This window comes from Pelophylax lessonae (assembly GCF_965119305.1).
Source record: "Pelophylax lessonae genome assembly, chromosome: 7".
NCBI classification, from domain to species: domain Eukaryota; kingdom Metazoa; phylum Chordata; class Amphibia; order Anura; family Ranidae; genus Pelophylax; species Pelophylax lessonae.
In genome coordinates this window covers 29434457-29454456 of record NC_138774.1, presented here as the reverse complement: position 1 = coordinate 29454456, position 20000 = coordinate 29434457, and positions in this window count along the sequence as shown.

Genomic DNA, 20000 nt, shown 5'->3' with positions numbered 1-20000 from the left:
TGTCTACACACAGCAGGTCTTGTTCTGATGTGCGGCTTCCGGGAACTTCAGCTCTTATCAGTTATTGCCTTGGTATATAACATTGTCTGCTCTCCCCCCCCGTTGGTGAGATCTGATACTGCAACATGACTCTTCATACGATAATATAATGGTACTCTATGAGTTCTGTTATACACTGTATGGCCAAAACGTATTTGGAAGCCCCTTCTCTTTCTGCATGACTATGCTCCTGTGTACAAAATCAGATCCATGAAGACATGGTTTGATAAATTTAATGTGGTTTCCCAAGAGGGATAGTGTGTACCCAAGAGGGGTAGTGTGAACGTAGGTTTAGCATCCACTGGGAGGTGGCCCCTTCAAGCCACCCGGCAGAGCATCAGCACCCAGCCACCATGACTGTTTCTTCCTCATTGCCCCCGACAGAGTGCAGGGAGACAGTAAAAAGGACTTTGTCATGGTCTGGAGTCAGGCTCAGGGGCCAGTATAGCAGAGGAAGCTCACACAGGAACCAGCAGGATAGGAACACTGGTAGGTCACCCTGGCAGATGACACAGGCCCACCTGCGGTGCAGAATCTAAGTACTAATCGGTGTTCACCAGAGCTCCTGATGGTGGAGATGGATTTTGCTGCGTGTTAGCACTAGGTCGCGGTTCTCGGGATCGCCCCACCAGGAGGTGAGCAAGCCAGGGTGCAGTAACAGATATAGCAGGTAGGGATCAAGCAGAAGCTTAGTCAAGGAGTAGCCAAAGGTCGGTAACGAGTAGTTGCAGGTTGGGATTAGACAGAAGCGTAGTCGAGGAACAAGCCAAGTGTCGATAATGAATGATAGCGAAGATATGGACAGCAGCAGGATAGACGAGCGAAATATTGGCTGGTAAAGGCACAATTTTCTGCCAACCAGGAAGTGCAGAGACATGGCTTAAATCAGGAAGTTCAAGGGAGGAGCAAAGGGTTCAAGGTTCAAGGCAATTAAGATTCACAGCAGGATCATTCAAGGATTTGTCCAGGGCAGGGAACTGTCCAGCAAACTGTCCAGCATTCCAGGTGGACAATATTACAATAATCATGCTGTCTAATCAGCATCTTGATATGCCACACCTCTGAGGTGGATAGATTATCTCGGCAAAGGAGAAGTGCTCACTAACACAGATTTAGACAGATTTGTGAACATAGAAAAAGTCTTAGATCTTTGAGTTCAGCTCATGAAAAATGGGGGCAAAAACAAAAGTGTTGCATTTATAATTTTGTTCAGCATAAATACAATAATGTCTATGCAAAGCCCAAGGAGAGAGTGCTAGAGAAAATTCCCGACACCGTCTTCAAAATTATCGAGATCGGCACACCACCACTGTGAGAAGTCCAATCCTGTTTACCGGACCGCAGTGACCCTCATATACAGTAATAGAGCAGTCAACTGCGCTTTAAAAGGTGATATTATCCCAGACTTCTTAGATAAATTTTCAGTTACACTGGGGTGATCCTGGTGATCCTCCAGATCTCCACAACTGAAGATATTCAGATGCTAAAATCACCAGCTGTTCTATTTTAAGGATCCATCAAGCCTTCATCGTGCAATAAATTTAAATTAATCTTTATTAAAAGGTTATTAGACTCACATGTATACAGGGAAAACCCAAGATGGACACGGCATCTGGCATGATGACATCACAAGCACTGCTTCCTGGAATAATATTAACTTTAAAGCGCAGTTGACTGCTCTATTATATGAGGGTCATTGTAGTCCAGTAAGCGAATTGGCCTTGTCACAATCAGAGACTTTGTCTACTTTAGCCAGGCTGTTTGATAATATACAATACAATATTGTAATATTGTCTTTGGTAAATGGTTTTATTGCTGCTGTTATGTTAATAACTCACTTTCCCTCTGCAGGGCTTTCATCTATTAATAAATCCCTTTAAAACATCTCTAGGTGCGTTGGTGGTTACTTGGGTCAAAGTACAGAGGGTTATCACTGGTGCAGGGCAGGAGGACCCAAACAATCCAGCGACTCCTTATTGTGAATGTTACAGGGAAGGGTGAGTGTTAGATTTATGGGAGGTTAGTGTTAGAATTACAGAAGGTAATGTGAGGGTTTTGGGGAAGGGAGGGCTAGTATTGTGGGTATAGGGAGGGTTAATGTTGAGGTTACAGGTAATATTCGTGTTGGGTTACTGAGAGGATTAGTGTTAGGGTTACTGGGAGTATTAGTGATGGGTTGACAGGGAGGATTAGTGTTAGAGTTACAGGAAAGGTTAGTGTTGGGCTACAGGGAGCGTTGGTGTTACAGGGATGGTAAGTTTTAGGGTTACAGGGAGGGTTAGTGCTGGGGGTTTTAGAGAGGAGCTAGTTTTACAGGAGAGGTTAGTGTTAGTTTTACAGGGAAAATTAATGTTGGAGTTACAGGGAAGGTTACTGTTGCGGCTTTAGAGAGGTGTTAGTTTTTACAGGGAAAGCTAGTGTTGGGGTTACAGGGAAGGGTACTGTTGGGGTTTCAGGGAGGGGTTAGTTTTAAAGGAGAGGTTAGTGTAATGGTTACAGGGAGGTTTGGTGTTAGAGGGATCGTAAGTGTTAGGGTTACAGGGAGACTTGGGGGTTTTAGAGAGGGGCTAGTTTTAAAGGGAAGGTTAGTGTTGGGGTTACAGGGAAAGTTAGTGTTGGGGTTACAGAGAAGGTTAGTGTTGGGGTTTTAGGGAAGGTTGGTGTTGGGGTTTTAGTCAGGGCCGGACTGGTCTACCGGGATACCGGGAAATTTCCCGGTGGGCCGCCGGCCCTGGGGCCGCTTTAAGATACGGCCGGCCCGCAGCGCCGCTTTAAGATATGGCCGGCCCTAGGGCCGCTTTAAGATACGGCCGGCCCGACCCGCAGCGCCGCTTTAAGCATTGATTGGGGCCGCTGCAGGCTGCACTGCCCAACCCCCGGCCCCCACTGCGCTCCAGTCCAGAGTGTCCGTCTCTTCTACGTCAGCCGCTGTGAGCGGCATGACGTCACGGGGCGGCTGCATCACCTGAGCTGACTATGTGGCTGCAGACTGCCGCCGACGCCAATGATCCCTCCCACTGTCCCACACAGACGAGACGTCACGCGCTACTCCAGCAGCAGCATGTGATCGCAGGTGAGTCTGAGGGGTCTGCACTGGGAGGGGGGATTACTAAGTGGTCTGTACTAGGTGGGAGGGCTTACTGAGGGGTCTGTGCTGGAACTGAAGGGGGCTTACTGAGGGGTCTGCCCTGGGAGGGGGGCTTACTGAGGGGTTTGACCTGGGAGGGGGGCTTACTGAGGGGTCTGTCCTGGGAGGGGGGCTTACTGAGGGGTCTGTCCTGGGAGGAGGGCTTACTAAGGGGTCTGTACTACTGGGAGGGGTCTGTCCTTGGAGGGGGGCTTACTGAGGGGTCTGTCCTGGGAGGGGGGCTTACTGAGGTGTCTGTACTGAGGGGGGCTTACTGAGGTGTCTGTACTGAGGGGGGCTTACTGAGGGGTCTGTACTGGGAGGGGGGCTTACTGAGGGGTCTGTACTGGGAGGGGGGCTTACTGAGGGGCTGTACTTGGAGGGGGGCTTACTGAAGGGTCTGTACTAGGTGGGGGGCTTACTGAGGGGTCTGTACTGGCAGGGGGGCATACTGAGGGGTCTGTACTGGGAGGGGAGCTTACTGAGGGGTCTGTACTAGGTGGGGGGCTTACTGAGGGGTCTGTACTAGGTGGGGGGCTTACTGAGGGGTCTGTACTAGGTGGGGGGCCCTAATACAATTCTGATCCTTCTCCCCCCTAATACAATGCTGATCCGCCCCCCCTCCCCCTAATACACTGCTGCCCCCCCCCGGCCTCCTCCCCCTAATGCAATGCTGATCCCCCCCAATTTTGGGGGGGGCAGCAGTGTATTAGGGGGAGGGGGGGATCAGCATTTTATTAAAGGGAGGGGGATCAGAATTATATTAGGGGGAGGGAGGATCAGCATTGTTATAGGGGAGGGGGGATCAGCATTGTATTAGGGGGAGGGACGTTGTGCTGAAAATGATGTTGCGCTGGTATAATGATGCAATGCTATGGGGCTGGTATGTCATTTTTTCCAGGGCTAGTTTTCATACCCAGTCCGGCCCTGGTTTTAGGGAGGGGTTAGTTTTACAGGGAAGGCTAGTGTTGGGGTTTTATGGAAGGTTAGTGTTGGGGTTTTAGGGAGGGGTTAATTTTACAGGGAAACTTAGTGTCTGGGTTACAGGGAAGGCTGGTGTTGGGGTTTTAGGGAGGGGTTAGTTTTACAGGAAAGGTTAGTGTTGGGATTACAGGGAAGATTAGTGTTGGGGTTTTATGGAAGCTTAGTGTTGGGGTTTTAGGGAGAGGTTAGTTTTACAGGAAAGGTTAGTGTTGGGATTACAGGGAAGATTAGTGTTGGGGTTTTATGGAAGGTTAGTGTTGGGGTTTTAGGGAGAGGTTAGTTTTACAGGGAAGGCTAGTGTTGGGGTTTTAGGGAAGGCTAGTGTTGGGGTTTTATGGAAGGTTAGTGTTGGGGTTTTAGGGAGGGGTTCGTTTTACAGGGAAGGCTAGTGTTGGGGTTTTAGGGAAGGTTAGTGTTGGGGTTTTAGGAAAGGGTTAGTTTTACAGGGAAGGTTAGTGTTGGGGTTTTAGGGAAGGCTAGTGTTGGGGTTTTATGGAAGGTTAGTGTTGGGGTTTTAGGAAAGGGTTAGTTTTACAGGGAAGGTTAGTGTTGGGGTTTTAGGAAAGGGTTAGTTTTACAGGGAAGGTTAGTGTTGGGGTTTTAGGAAAGGGTTAGTTTTACAGGGAAGGTTAGTGTTGGGGTTTTAGGAAAGGGTTAGTTTTACAGGGAAGGTTAGTGTTGGGAATACAGGGAGGGATGGTGAGTGTGAAGAATAGGGTTATAGGGAAGGTCATTGTGAGTGTGAAGAGTATCCCTTTCTATGTTGGGAGCTCTGTGCCAAAAATTACCAACTGAAAGGCTGTTGGCATCTTTAGAATGGATCAAGCGATGGCAGCTCAAATGTTTTCTTGTAGCTGGTGTATTTTATTAAGTAGCAAGTGGTCAAGGCTAATACACAAAGTTTCTACTGTTTGTCACTCATTAAAACTGTTACAAGTTTCTGAAGCTCATTAAAAGTTTTTTTACTACATGTCCTAAACTTGTTTGTCCACCACCATCTGTGTACGGCTTCACCTTACCCTGTTCTTTCCATCTACATGTACCTATAATCAGGTAGGAATGGCTACTCCTGAGGGGACGATTGTATGTCATGTCTTTAAATGCCCAACTTCAGCCAAAGTTTTTTGTTTAGCTTTGGACCAATGGAGATAGGGTTAGATTCTCTGTCAGATTCTTATGGCTGCCTATTCCCCTTTTTATGAGTTCTACCCTGACTTTTCTTCTGGACAGGATATGATGAGAATTTTCCCCAGAGGGGACACAGCCTCCAGTACAACTTTTGTTTTCAGAAATTAGGGAATATTTAGAACCTATCTCAGGTACTACTGCTGTCTTTTTTATTCTATCCTGGGGCAACCATTCTCTTCATTTCCTCTACTGCTACTAAAAGAACAGGGATGGGGGGGGGGGGGGGGGGGGGGGGATCTCCACATTGGAGGCATAGATAGCCACAGAAAATTGATGTAGCACTACTCTCTTTGGAGCGGCTGAATACAGATTCCCCTGGATTACCCATAGCAACAACATCACGGTTTAGCATTTTCAAAGTGCTTGGCTTATTCAAGAAACAGTCCAGGGGTTTGGGTTTTTTTCTAGTTTTATTTGAGAACTTGGATAGGAGAAGGGATGAGTGGGATACTCCAACTTGAATGGACTATGCACAATTTGCTGGGACGTCTAGATATAGCTGAGTGCAGCAAGGCCACTGCTTCACCTTGTCACTATCAGTGAAGAAGAATTTAATGAACTCGTATTGCTTTGTGAATCGCTCTTCAGGGCCCAACTAGGCACCCCCTTTATTCCTATTCTTCAGGGTTCTACACGGCACCACTTTTACTGTACTTCTCTCTGTGTGAGCTGGCCCCTTGGTCCCCTGACTTCACTGGAGTGGTCCCCTTCCTGGGCCGACCCTTTGGCAAGTCCCTTAGTACTCACAGACACTGTTTTTCCTGAGAGACTCTGCCAGCAGCTCCACCGTCAGTTACACCGGATCCTCTGCAGCTCAGCTCCACACCTGGTTCACTCGGCCGACTGCCCAAGACCACCTTCCTCATACACAGCAGGAGGAGAGACAGCCGTCTGCCTCCTTCTGGGACTCTTCTACCCGCCAAAGACGCCCTGTCACATGTCCCCCTGGCTTTTATGAGCAATCCCAGGATGCATTGCAAGAATGCCCTCCCACTGGGACTTCCACAAAAGCCAATGTGTCACTGGCTGGGTTTCCTCCACTGTCCAACAAGCTCCCTCATTGGATACAGTGGGGACACTCCCTCAGACCCAGTGAATCACACCTGGAAACATGCAGCAGACAACCTGCTCCCCTGATAAGCAGAAGGAGCAATAGATGCTTTTTCCTAGCACCTACCATGGATTCCATGAAGCAAATGGTACATGAATCATCTGCCCTTACTCAAGATGGCCGTGGCTAGAAATGCTAGGGGGAGGGGGGGGGGGGGTCGTGGTGTTTTTCAAAGTGATTTCTCAGCAAAATTAAAGTATGGAGATTGGAATGCACGAGTGAGTTTTCTTTGAATATCAAAACCTATTTAAAATAAAATGAATAAATAAAGTTGTATTTTCAGTTTTTGCTGCTTAGATACAGTTTAGTTCCACTTTAAAAAAAAAAAAGCTCATAATTTACCTGCTAACATAATTTCCATTGACATCTCTTAATTGGTCAAGATTAGAAGATCAACAGAAGGAAGTATCCACTCCTATATAAAGCCCATTGTAGGATGCCTGAGCTCCTGCTAATCTCTGTGTCGTCTTTCTTCCATGACTCCCACCCACAGTGTCCTGTACCGTCCTCCCCACCGTGCAACTCATTGTCATAAATGTCAACCTTTCCTGTGCTCGCTCCGGGACAGGAGCCCCCTGTTCCAGCTCAGAAATCATCCATTAATATTCAAGGGCTGCTTTCAAAAATAAATTCTACCTTTTTATTAACTCCCAAGAAACTAGAGGAGACCCAATGATAGAATGGTGCTCAAAATGGCATTATAATATCATAGCATTAAAGTAGTTGTAAACCTCAGACATGAAATATGGACAAAGCATATCCCTCTATAGTGTGTACTTGTGTCAATCCATAGCACTAAGGGGTTTATTTACTAAAGGAGGCAACTGCTCCTACAGAATGCAACTGCACTTTACAAAGTGCACAGACTATTTGCCTTTATTAAATCAACCCCTAAGTGTCATTTCAACATGAGTCACTTCTGATGAGGATTCCTGACACCAAGACAGTGCTGTATTTTGGCCTAGGCCAACTAGGCCCAGGCCTAGGGCGGTACTTTGCAGGGGGCAGCAAACCTGCACCTGAAACTCTATTGGCCACTGGTTGCTAGAGCCGCCTCTCTACCCCCTCTCTCTCTCTCTCTCTCACCCCTCCTCTCTCTCTTCCTTCCCCTCTCTCTTTCTCTCTCACCTCCAGCTCTCTCATCCCCCCTCTCTCTATTATCTCCCCTCTCTCTCTCACTCTTTGATCCCCCTCTCTCTCTCACTCACCTTCTCTCACCCCCCCCCCCCTCAGGGGTTCATGCTGGGACTCGTAGTCCTTCAATTTTGGAGGGAGTCGCATCCATTAAAAAGGGAGTGGGGCGGCAAATTTACATAGGGGGTGCGCCCAATTTTAGTCTTGCCTAGGGCAGCACAAAAACAAAATACACCACTGCATCAAGAGAAAAATGGTGACAGGGAAGGGCACAGCTTGTTATTGACAGCATCAGATCTGTTCCTGTGTGCTCTGTGAAGGAGGGTGTGTCCCTTCCCTCCAATCAGCTCTCAGAGCTCTCCTCACTGATGTAACTTCAGCTCCCCCCCCTCCCCCGTTTTTCGGAGTTGTAAAGCAGCTGGATGAAAGGGAAAGGCTGTTGCAGATAAACAGGTACAACTTATGTTGGAGGATGTGTTTCATCTGTAGGAGGATGTGTTTTATTTATATAATTTTTTTTTTATATGCACACACACATATACAGTATCTCACAAAAGTGCGTACACCCCTCTCATTTTTGTTAATATTTTAGGCTGCATTCACACTTGAGCGTAGCGTTTTTTTACCGCGATTTTACCGCGATTTTTACCGCGATTTTACCGCGATTTTACAGCGATTTTTTCAGGCGTTTTTCATTGACATCTATCAAAAACGCTGGTAATCAGCCCAAAAAGAAGCTCATGTACTTTTTTCAGCTACAGGCGTTTTGCAAAACGCTCAGATGTGAACAGGGGCCATTTAAATGAATGGGGTTTTACTTGTTGGGCGTTTTGGAAGCGTTTCTTTTGAGCGTTTTTGGAGCTGAAAACGCCCAGGTGTGAATGGAGCCTAATTATATCTTTTCTAATAAAAACACTGAAGAAATTACACTTTGCTTCAATGTAAAGTAGTGAGTGTACAGCTTGTATAACAGTGTAAATTTGCTGTCCCCTCAAAATAATTCAACACACAGCCATTCATGTCTAAACCGCTGGCAACAAAAGTGAGTACACCCCTAAGTGAAAATGTCCAAATTGGCCCAAAGTGTCAATATTTTGTGTGGCCACCATTATTTTCTAGCACTGCCTTAACCCTCTTGGGCATGGAGATCACCAGAGCTTCACAGGTTGCCACTGGAGTCCTCTTCCACTCTTCCATGATGTCATCACAGAGCTGGTGGATGTTAGAGACCTTGCGTTCCTCCACCTTCCGTTTGAGGATGCCCCACAGATGCTCAATAGGGTTTAGGTCTGGAGACATGCTTGGCCAGTCCATCACCTTTACCCTCAGCTTTTTTAGCAAGGCAGTGGTCGTCTTGGAGGTGTGTTTGGGGTCGTTATCATGTTGGAATATTGCCCTGCGGCCCAGTCTCTGAAGAGAGGGGATGATGCTCTGCTTCAGTATGTCACAGTACATGTTGGCATTCATGGTTCCCTCAATGAACTGTAGCTCCCCACTGCCGGCAGCACTCATGCAGCCCCAGACCATGACACTCCCACCACCATGCTTGACTGTAGGCAAGACACACTTGTCTTTGTACTCCTCACCTGGTTGACGCCACACACGCTTGACACCATCTGAAACAAATAAGTTTATCTTGGTCTCATCAGACCACAGGACATGGTTCCAGTAATCCATGTCCTTAGTTTGCTTGTCTTCAGCAAATTTTTTGCGGGCTTTCTTGTGCATCATCTTTAGAAGAGGCTTCCTTCTGGGATGACAGCCATGCAAACCAATTTGATGCAGTGTGCGTCGTATGGTCTGAGCACTGACAGGCTGACTCCCCACCCCTTCAACCTCTGCAGCAATGCTGGCAGCACTCATGTCTATTTCCCAAAGACAACCTCTGGATATGACGCTGAGCATGTGCACTCAACTTCTTTGGTTGACCATGGTGAGGCCTGTTATGAGTGGAAGCTGTGCTGTAAAACCGCTGTATGGTCTTGGCCACTGTGCTGCAGCTCAGTTTCAGGGTCTTGGCAATCTTCTTATAGCCTAGGCCATCTTTATGCAGAGCAACAATTATTTTTTCAGATCCTCAGAGAGTTCTTTGCCATGAGGTGTCATGTTGAACTTCCAGTGACCAGTATGAGAGAGTGAGAGCGATAACACAAAATTTAACACACCTGCTCCCCATTCACACCTTGTAACACTAACGAGTCACATGACACAGGGGAGGGAAAATGGCTAATTGGGCCTATTTTGGACATTTTCACTCTGATGAACTCCATGCCCAAGAGGGTTAAGGTAAGGTGCTGGAAAATAATGGTGGCCACACAAAATATTGACAATTTGTGCCAATTTGGACATTTTAACTTAGGGGTGTACTTACTTTTGTTGCCAGCGGTTTAGACATTAATGGCTGTGTGTTGAGTTATTTTGAGGGGACAGCAAATTTACACTGTTATACAAGCTGTATGTAGCAAAGTGTCATTTCTTCAGTGTTGTCACATGAAAAGATAGAATAAAATATTTACAAAATGTGAGGGGTGCACTCACTTTTGTGGGATACTGTATATATTATATGCATAAATCGCACTGCAATCACAGCAACCCACATTGCGTGAAGCTTGTCACCCAAAAGTAGCTCTTGAACTTCTTTTGAGCGACAAGCCTCATGCGATTTTAGGTGCCATTCAAATGAATGGCATCTCAAATGCGCGTTCTGCGATTTGTCATTCACACCTCGCTGCTTTGAAATTTCGGGCAGAATCGCAGCAAATCTGCCTGAGGTTCAAAAGACTGTTATGTGAATTTTTATTTTTAATTTTTAATTTTTTATTCAAACACTCTATTGTTTGAATGTTCTTTGATTCCTCTGGTTGAATGATCCTAAAGCGGTATTAAACACATAAGCAAACATTTATTAGATTGCAACTTTCCAGTTTTTAGGTGTGATGGCTGCATTAGCTTTCTTTTATTTTCATGTGGTGATCCAGCCAGTAAATCTATTGTTTTTCAACAGAACAGGCTGTTCTGCAGATTGTCACACAAATGGGTGGGCTCGGGGCGCAGTGCTCTGCTCCCCGAGCCCACCCTTTTTTTGAAGCCTATTAGAGCCTCTGGCTCTAATCACGTGCTTCAAAAAAAAAAAAAAAACCCATTGGAATCCATGCGTCTGGTGCCCTGCATGGGGTGGGCCAATTAGAAAGCACGGCGTGCTTCGCGCATGCGCAGTAGGGAAGCGGCTGTGAAGCCGAAAGGCTTCATTGCTGTTTTCCCGTACATCGAATGGCAGCCGAAACCGAAAATGGGCTGGGGTGCCGACATTGCGGGCTCCGCGGGACAGTATCTGCATTTGTAGCTGCTGACTTTAATTTCTTTTTACCACCAGCTGCACTGCAACACCGCTTTGAGGGTTCCCCAGCTTGAGATGGAAAGCAAGGCCAAGTGGATTTAACCACTTACCGCAAAGTGACGTATATTTACGTCGTTAAATTTTGCTCGGTTATTCTAGCTAGAGGCACCATCCCGGTACTGTGGTTTAGAGCCGACGGTCGGCTTTCCATCGGTAATGACCGATGCGGAGCCGCTCGATCGTTACCCGGGCCTCCTGTCTCACCGGGAGACCTGAGCACCCAGCCGGCGCGTCCGATGGCTGGATGGAGTCCCGATCTAAGCCGTAAGCGGCTTCAATCGGGTCTCCGATGACGTAACCCGGAGGCGGCGTCCATGATGTCACTTCCGGGTTACTCTGCTGCAAAAGGCGGCAGATTTAAAAAACGACTGTATGCAAAAATGCCGTTTTCGGCGTTTTGCATACATGAAAGTGTAGTGGAGGGGTTTGGGGTCTTTTAGACCCTCGATCCCTCCATAAAGAGTACCTGTCACTGCATATTGGTGTCACAAGGGATGTTTACATTGCTTGTGACAGCAATAAAAGTGATCAGATTTAAAAAAAAAAAAAAAAAACGGGGCTTCCAGATTCTGATAAACCCAGACAGGCAGATCCCCACAACCACAGCCCAGGGTTGTGGGCAAGAGACCCTTGTACCCAAGGAGCAACAGCGATTCGGATTGTGGAACGCAAGCGGAACTCGGCTCATCGGTTCCTGCTTTACTCGCGCTAAGTTCATGCTTTCAGCAAGCGCCATTTGAGGCACTTTTCACATGTGAGTGTGTCCTTTTATCTCTGTTACCACATAATAAAAACATACTGCACCATGGGATATTTCTCCTGCATTTTTTGAGAGCCATTGGATAGATATCCCATTGAACCAGATACATAGAATTCCCACTGGTACCCCTGAGTATCAACCTAGGAGGAGGTGGACGCTATAAAGATAAAGGAGCTCTACAAGCACCGTAGGTCCCAGAGGCCTGAGTGATTCTGGTAAGTGGCCACTACTTACTGGGTGAAGGATCAGACAGCTTGACGCAGGGCCGGTGCTAGACTATTTTACGCCCTAGGCAAGACCAGCTACTTGCGCCCCCCCCCCCCCCAAAAAAAGGGAAGGGGTTAAAAACTCCTCTATGTCATACCCAGTGACCCCAATCCGATGGTTCCTCCATGTTATGCTGTCATACACAGTGACCCCTCCATGTCACACCCGGGGACCCTAATGTCCCTCCGTGTCACACCCAGGGACTTTGATGTTTTTCCATGTCACACCCTTGGACCCCAATATTCCTCAATGTCATGCTGTGACGTGTCTCCAAACTCCACCAAGGGAAGAAGGACAGCACAACATTTGATGTCACCACACTGATAGATTATGGACACTGCTTGTTTATTTGTGTACTTATGTACTGCACCTCCCTCATTTCTGCCCCCCCCCCCTTATCTCAGCAGACAACAGCAGAGAGGAGGACAGAACTCCTCCGCCAGATCCTGTGTTTCTCTGTGAAGCTGTAGAGAGGCTTGTCTCTGCCAACTCCCGCCTCTGCAGTCTACAGCAGAGAGAACAGAACTTCTCCTACAGGTTCTGCACCACTCTGTGCAGCAGCAGTACCCCCTTGTCTCCACCTCCACTGGTCTCAGCATTCAGCAGACTTAGGCAGCTGACTCCAGCCCTCCTCTGGTTCTCCTCCAGACCCTGCAGTTTCTGCTTCCCAGCAGCATAGTATGGTAAGGGGGTGCACTGTGATTTAGGGGATGGTGGGGGACTCTTGACTTCCAATTGTAGGGGGCTACAAATAGAACCGGCCCTCCGAGGGTTACCATAATGCTGATACAGCCCGTGATTAAATTGAGTTTGACACCCCTGTCCTATAACATTCTTAAGGGAGGCGCCATACTCCTTACACCCTCATCCAGGAAAGAATGAAGGTCTGCTTTCAAGAGGAAGTAAACTCCCCCCAAAAAAATGAAAAAAAAAAAACCTGTAAGACAAAGGCATAATGAGCTAGTATATATCGCATACTAGCTCATTATATAATACTTACTTTAGAACAAAGTCCCTGCAGTGCCACCCGCTCAATGACAGGATGGCCAACATGTCTGGCTGTCCTGCTTCTTGGTTCGCGTCCTCCGGCCATCTGATTGGCCAGAGGCGCAAATTACATCAGTCCAGCGCATGCGTGCGGGAGCCGCCGTTCATGGCACTGGGCTCTGAAGGAACGGCACGGGTGACCGTTCCTTCAGAGCGCATGCGCCAATTACGTCATCGGCTGCATGCACTGTAAATGTCTCCTAAACGGTGCAAGTTTAGGAGATATTTATAGCACCTATAGGTAAGCCTTAACCACGTAACCACCGGAGGATATTCCTGCTTAACGTCCAGGCCACTTTTTGCAACTTGGCACTGCGCGACTTTAACTGACAATTGCGCGGTCATGCAACGCCGTACCCAAACAAAATTTATGTCCTTTTTTTCCCACAAACAGAGCTTTCTATTGGTGGTAATTGATCACCTGTGCGCTTTTCATTTTTTGTGATATTAATAAACAAAGAGTGAAACTTTTGCAAAAAAATTGACATTTTCTACTTTTACAGTTAAAAAATATCCAATATATTCAATTTATGTCATATATTTAGGCCAAAATGTATTTAGCTACATGTCTTTGACAAAAAAATCCTCAATGAGCGTATTTTTAACCGCTTTAAGACCGGAAGTTTTTACCCCATTCCTGACCAGGCTATATTTTGCGATTCGGCACTGCGTTACTTTAACGGACAATTGCGCGGTCGTGCGACGCTGTACCCAAATAAAATTTATGTCTTTTTTTCCCCCCAAAAATAGAGCTTTCTTTTGGTGGTATTTGATCCCCTGTGCGATTTTTAATTTTTGAAAAAAAGAGCGACAATTTTGAAAAAAAAAACAATATTTTGTACATTCTGATATGTAACATTCCCAAAAAAATTTTTATAAATCAAAATTTTTTTACATTTTAGGCCAATTTGTTTTCTGCTACAAATTTTTGGTAAAAAAAGAAAAATTACAATAAGCGTATTTTGATTGGTTTGCGCAAAAGTTATTGCGTTTACTAACTACGGGAAAGATTTGTCATTTTTATTGTTTATTTTACTTTACTAGTAATGGCGGCGATCTGCGTTTTTTTTTTTGCAGAACTGCGATATTGCGACGGACAGATCGGACCCCTGACTGACATTTTTGACACTTTTGGGGGTACCAGTGACATTACTACAGTAATCAGTGCTAAAAATATGCACTGTTACTGTAATAATGACACTGGCAGGGAAAGGGTTAACACTGTTGGTGATCAAGGGGTTAAATGTATGCCTCATGCTTACTGATGTGTGTGGGGGGAGGGGACTGTGTGACACAGACACAGATCGCAGGTTCAGCTATGCTGAATCCTGTAATCTGTCCCTGCCTGTCACTTAGGAGATCCGCCCGCTTTGTTTAGACAAGCGGGCGGATTTCCTCAGTCGATCCCCGACGATCGGGGAAGAGCGGCAGTGATCACCGCCTCTCCTCCCCTGGCCCGACTCCCGCTGTGACTGAATACAGCGGGAGCGAGCCTCCGGCGGCGCGCGCGCTGGCGAGAGAGGGGAGAGTCTGGTGACGTAGGTCTACGTCGCCAGACGATAACGAACCACTTTGCCGAAGTACCAGCTCAGTGAGCGGTGGGCAAGTGGCTAATATAGGCAAAAGTCTTTAAAGTGGGTTTACAACCACTTTAACCACTTGCCGACCGCCGCACGACTATTTACTGCGGCAGTCAGCCCCTCACAGGCAAAGTGACGTAGTACTACGTCGCTTGCCTGTGAGGCTCTAGGGAGCGAGCGTGCGCCGCTCCCGCTCGCTCACAGACCAACCCGCGCGAGTGACCGGCGGACCCGATGTCACTCACGATCGTTGGTTACACCGGGAGAAAGGCAGACGGCTGATGTAAACAAAGCCGCCTGTCATTCTCCCTGGTGTAACTGCAGAGATCATACGGTCCTGCTATGTAGGACCGTAGATCTGTGCTGTTACACACACAGCCACATCCAATCACAGTTAGAATCACGCCCCTAGGGACACACTTAACCCCTCCCTCTCAAATAAAGTTAACCCCTTCCCTGCCAGTGTCATTTTTACAGTAACAGTGCATATATATAGCACTGATTACTGTAGAAATGTCACTGGTACCCCCAAAAGTGTCCAAAATGTCAGTCAAGGGTCCGATCTGTCCGCCGCAATGTCGCAGTCCCGCAAAAAAAAAATCGCAGATCGCCGCCATTACTCGTTAAAAAAAAAAACAATAAAAATGACAAAAATCTTTCCCTTTGTTAGTAAACGCAATAACTTTTGCGCAAACCAATCAAAATACGCTTTTTGCAATTTTTTTTACCAAACATATGTAGCATAAAACAAATTGGCTGAAAATGGTTAAAAATTTTGATTTTTACATTTTTTTGGGGGGGAATTTCATATAAAAAAATGTGAAAAATATTGTTATTTTTGCAAAATTGTCGCTCTTTTTTTGTTCATAGCGCATGATCAAACAATCGCACAGGTGATCAAATACCACCAAAAGAAAGCTCTGTTTGTGGGAAAAAAAGGACGTCAAATTCATTTGGGTACAGAGTCGCACGACCGCGCAATTGTCCGTTAAAGTCACGCAGTGCCAAATTGCAAAATAGGCCCTGGTCAGGAAGGGGGTAAAATCTTCCGGGGCTTAAGTGGTTAAAGATGTGCGTTCCTCTTGTGTGGTGGTTGACCACTGTTTAAAGGAGAAGGAGAAGTGGTCATTTATCACATACGAACTGGGCTTCACCAATTTATTTCACAATAATAAATTCTTTGCAAATTTTTCATTTTGGTTGTTTATTGGTATTTAAAGGAGGATCACATACTGTATATACATGTATTAACCACTTACCGCAAAGTGACGTAGGACTACGTCGGCAAACTTTGCAGTAGTATACCGGGATGATGCCTCTAGCTAGAGGCACCATCCCGGTACCGTGGTTTACAGCCAACGGTCAGCTTTTCGTCAGTAACGACCGATGCGGCTCGGGAGCCGCTCGATCGTTACCCGGGTGAGCGGGAGGGGACGTCCCCCCCCCTCCCGCTACCTTCCGTAACTTTGCCCGGGCCTCCCGTCCCACCGGGAGACCCGAGCACCCAGCGTCCGCCGGCTGGATGGAGTCCCGATCAAAGCCGGAAATGACTTCGATTGGGTCTCCGATGACGTAACCCGGAGGCGGAGTCCATGACGTCACTTCCGGGTTACTCGGCTGCAAAAGGCGGCAAATTTAAAAAACAGCTGTATGCAAAAACCCCGTTTTCAGCGTTTTGAATACATGGAAGTGCAGTGGAGGGGTTTGGGGTCTTTTAGACCCTCGATCCCTCCATAAAGAGTACCTGTCACTGCATATTGGTGTCACAAGGGATGTTTACATTGCTTGTGACAGCAATAAAAGTGATCAGATTTTTTATTTTTTTAAAAAAAAACCTGTAATAAAGTAAAAAATAAAGAAATAAATAGGAAAAAAAATTTTTTAGCCGCCCCCGTCCCCGTTAGCTCGCGCACAAAAAAAAAAACGTATACGGAAGTCGAGCCGCGAATGAAATCGCTGTTCAAACCACACATGTGAGGTATCGCCGCGATCGCCAGAGCGTGATCAATAATTTAAAAAAAAGAGCTACACTCTAACTCTAAACTGGTAACCGTTAAAAGAATTTAAAGCGTCGCCTATTGAGATCTCTATTGACCGTAGTTTGTCGCCATCCCACGGGTGTGCGCAATTTTAAACCGTAACATGTTGGGTATCTATTTACTCGGCGTGACATCATCTTTCACAATATACAAAAAAAAAAAATGGGCTAACTTTACTGTTTAGCATTTTTTAAATGCAGTGAAATGTGATTTTTCAAAAATTTTCCAAAAAAATGGCGTTTTAAAGACCGCTGCGCAAATACCGCGTGACAAAAAATATTGCAATGACCGACATTTTATTCTCCAGAGTCTTTGCTAAAAAAATATATATATATATAATGTTTGGGGGTTCGAAGTAGTTTTCTAGGAAAAAATACTGATTTTTAACAAACAAAAAGTGTCCGAAATAGGGCTGGGGCTTAAGTGGTTAATTTGATCACTCAATGTGTAATCACCATTTATAGAGCGCAGTCTTTAATTCTTTGTTTATATATTGAGCTGTTTGCTTTTTTTGACGTGCTGCTCATCAATTTATATTAATTCGTATTAATTTATTTATACGAATACATTTATTTATTTATTTTATATATATATTTTTATATTTATATATTTATAATTATATTATTTATATTATAGTTATTTATATTTATTATATTTATTTATATTATATATTTATATATATTTATATGTACATTTATTTATATATATTTATATATTTAATATCTATTACTATTTAATTATTTATTTCACACACTATTTATCACAATCACTATCCTGTGCGCCGTTGCATTGGTGATTAGCACTATTTTTTTGTACTGCTTTAAAAGTCAATTTTTTATTTTTTTTCCATTTGTGTATTTAATCCACTTACAAGGCAGTCTCTGTGCAAGACGCTGTGTCATTTTTTTCATTGAGGTATTTCAGAAATCTATACCACATTTTGGTCACTAGATGGAGCCGACAATCATAGGAATTACTGTAATCTAGTACAGAAAATACATGGGAAATTCGTGCAGCCTGCATGAATACTTGTGACATTCGTCCAACAAACGTATTATAAATAGACACTTTAGCGTCACTTGATAGAACTATAAAATTTATTGCTGCTGGGACACTCTTGCAGTATGCAAATTTAGACTTTCTAAAGTCTTTCTAAGGCTCACACCTATGCATGTTGCTTTTGAGCATTTCAGCAGTGCTTTTTGACGCATTTCTCCTGCGTTTTGCTTTTTGCATTTTTGATTTTTTTTTTCTTTTTATTTGGCCAATTTGTTGTTGGCCAGATTAAATAATGCAAAATGCCTCAAAAATGCGTTAAAAATGCAGTACTTGCATTTTTAATGCATGCCCATTGGAGTCCGCACTCCCCTCCTTTTACATCAGAGTCCTCAGTCCCCCCCCCTCCCTTTCACATCAGAGTCCTCAGTCCCCCCCCTCCCTTTCACATCAGAGTCCTCAGTTACCCCCCCACCCCTTTTACATGAGAGTCCTCACTTCCCTCCTTTTACATTAGAGTCCTCACTCCCCTCATTTTACATCAGAGTCCTCAGTTCCTTCCCCCTCCCTTTCACATCAGAGTCGTCAGTTACCCCCTCCCTTTTACATGAGATTCCTCAGTCCCCTCCTTTTACATTAGAGTCCTCAGTTCCTCCCCCCTCCCTTTCACATCCGAGTCCTCAGTTCCCCCCTTTCACATCAGAGTCCTCAGTTACCCCCTCCCTTTTACATCAGAGTCCTCACTCCCCTCATTTTACTTCAGAGTCCTCACTTGCCTCATTTTACATCAGAGTCCTCAGCTCCCCCTCTATTTCTCATCAGAGTCCTCAGTCCCCCTCTCCCTTTTACATTAGAGTCCTCAGTCCCCTCCTTTTACATGAGAGTCCTCACTCCCCTCCTTTTACATGAGAGTCCTCAGTCCCCTCCTTTTACATGAGAGTCCTCACTCCCCTCCTTGTACATTAGAGTCCTCACTCCCCTCATTTTACATCAGAGTCCTCAGTTCCTCCCCCCTCCCTTTCACATCAGAGTTCTCAGTCCCCCCAGGGCCGATCCTAGGGTAACAGACGCCTGGGTGCAGAAATTTTTATGGCGCCCCCCGTGTGGGCGTGGTCATCTTACTAACTCCTCCCCTTTCCTAATGGGACCTGGAGGGGGTCTCTCGAAGGAACACAGAGAGGGCCTCTGTTAGAGAGTCTGTTAGAAAGAGCCTCCACCAGGCCCCATTAGAGACTACAATGGGGTTGTATCATGGGACCTGGAGGGGGGTTTATCTTACAGAAGCCCTCTCTGTGCCTATTGGAGAGTCTCTGATAGAAAGAGTCCCCTCCATCCCCAATGAGAGACTACATTAGAGTGTCACCGAACAATAGAAAAATAAACAATATTATATTAATAGCACTTTGATGCCCAGGCCCAAGACTAGAAGACTTCACTTATCTTAAATAATGGGTACTGGGGCTGGCTGCTGGTCCTGGGGCTTTGCTGCTGGTCCTAAGGTCTGGCTGCTGGGGCTGGCCTGCTGGTCCTGGGGTCTGGCTGCTGGTCCTCCTGATTCCTGGCTGCTGGTCCTGGTTTTTGGGGCTAGGCTGCTGGTCCTGTATTCCGGCTGCTGGTCCTGGGGTCTGGCTGCTGGGGCCTTGGGGCTGGCTTCTGGTCCTGATTCTTGGCTGCTGGTCCTGGGGTCTGGCTGCTGGTCCTGATTCTTGGCTGCCTGTCCTGATTCCTGGCTCCTCTGTGGTGTGCTGGGCTCTGTGGTGCCGGGCTCTGTGGTGTAAAGCTCTTGTGTGACATCTCAGCGGGGCTGCGGATGTCACTGTGAGAACGGCGCCTCCATAGTCCTGGCTCACAGGCGGAGTGATATCAAATGCACTCCGCCTGTGAGAGGAGGAGCCATACAGAGAAAGCAGGCGGCTGCAGTGGAGAGCAAAGCCATTGCTTCCTCTGTATGGCTCCTCCTCTCCAGGGCTGGTGCAAGGATTTTTGGCCCCTAGGCAAAATAAAAATTGCTGCCCCCCCATATGCTCGTGAATGCGCGGTACAATGCGCATTATTAGTACACATACACTTCCATAAGCCTAAAACGTTTTACTATGCATTAAACTTCAGTCTAAGTTACAGTCAGAGCATGTAATGTACACTACACATACACTTCCATAAAGGTAATGTGACATCACCGTCATGTTATGGAAGTGTATGTGTAGTGTACATTACATGGTCTGACTGTAACTTATCAAACCCAGTGATCACACTGTGATCAGCCCATACACAGGCAGGCACTTTAATTCATCTGTCAGTGTGGGACTGAGATATGTCCCCTGGTAAAGTCTG